The 1,406-nt window shown below is 36.1% G+C and overlaps 1 long non-coding RNA gene across 1 annotated transcript in view; it reads right to left on the reverse strand.

The window, feature by feature from the left end:
- The window catches only part of LOC107655797 (uncharacterized), a 10,597-nt gene that overhangs the window by 1,209 nt on the left and 7,982 nt on the right, over window positions 1-1,406 (reverse strand). Inside the window, exon 2 of the long non-coding RNA XR_001630491.1 lies at window positions 108-111. This is a non-coding gene — a long non-coding RNA (uncharacterized LOC107655797). The remainder of the gene's footprint in view (window positions 1-107; window positions 112-1,406) is intronic.

The raw sequence follows: 1,406 nt of genomic DNA on the forward strand, positions 1-1,406 counted from the left end.
ATATATATATATCCATCCCATGATTTTATATTACTTTTTACTTTCAAGATGGTGGAGGACTCCCATACAGTACTGCACATTTTTGCTACTTCTGGCCTTAATTAAACATCACTGTTTTTACATGAGCAAATGGAAGAGACACACAGTAACTCATCATTCATGTCTGCAGCACAAACATATGGAACAAGTAACGTAATTTAATAATTAGGGTTAGGTTTTTGTTCAAAGCACTGAAACAGTAGTAACAATAATGATGCTTGACAAAAAGAAAAATGTGAGGCATGATTTTAATTTGCATATTCTGAGACTGCATTTGTTTTGTTGTGGCAGTGCTCTACTTTCCATGGGTACAGGCATTTTTCCTATAAGTTTAATTGTGACCTCAATAAATCAACATGACTGCATTCTTCACTGCATCTGGGAGAGAAAATCAAAGACAGTCATGTTGATGGATGATTATTTGTACTTGGAAGCATCTTTTTCTGCCTGATTCACAGAAACCGTCTTGCCAAAAAAAAACAAAAAAAAAGACACCTTCATCTTTTGTCAGTACCCATATCAGAGACCTCCCTGTGTGTACCTTAGACACCCGCAGACAGGCATGGATGCTTTTAAATGCACCGTGTGCCCTGAAAACACTAACCATCAAATGTGTTTGTTTATCCTCTGTGTGTAATTTATTGTGGTGTTCACACACTCTGCAGGAAGCCCAAATCCAAGCCCCAGGGAAAAGCATTAAGGACATAAATAAATTCAATTTGATATCACCCAGACTTCTTTTTAACATACATTAGCATCTGCATTTGGGAAGAAAGGCTCAGGAGACGAGTAAAGAAAACAGCTTTATTAGAGGAGAGATAAGAATACATTAGGATTTCCCATTATTGGACCCTGATGTTGATAAACTGCTTAGGAATCATTTTTAGGAAATGTCAGAGAAAAACTCGAAGTAAAGAAAAAAAAGGAGGCCATGAATAAAAACTAGACTTTATAGCACTGTTCTGAAGCCCAGTGATTTGTGTTGCCGTCTACTGCTGTAAGTATATTTCTAACCCAAATTGAATCTCAGAAGTGACTGTGGTTTGAACTGCTTTACATCAGTGGTGAGGCCAGAAATCACTGTGTGAATCTTGAAATAAGCTGCATCACCCATTCAACACAGACTACTAGGATTGTATGGGCCCTGTCACCCCCACAGCTTATACAAGAATTAACTTAAAAACACAGAAATGCAATTAATTTAGAGTTTAATGTTTTGAAAAATTCAGATTTTTATGGATTTGTTTTGGAGTGTACAATATTTATTGTACTACTGTTAAATCAGGCATACATGCTGCCTGTTCGTTCATTCATTCGTTCGTTCGTTCATTTATAAATCCAACTAAATTTTAATATCTGAGTTTGAA

The sequence above is a fragment of the Sinocyclocheilus anshuiensis genome, unplaced genomic scaffold (assembly GCF_001515605.1).
Source record: "Sinocyclocheilus anshuiensis isolate Anshui unplaced genomic scaffold, SAMN03320099.WGS_v1.1 scaffold1185, whole genome shotgun sequence".
Lineage (NCBI taxonomy): Eukaryota > Metazoa > Chordata > Actinopteri > Cypriniformes > Cyprinidae > Sinocyclocheilus > Sinocyclocheilus anshuiensis.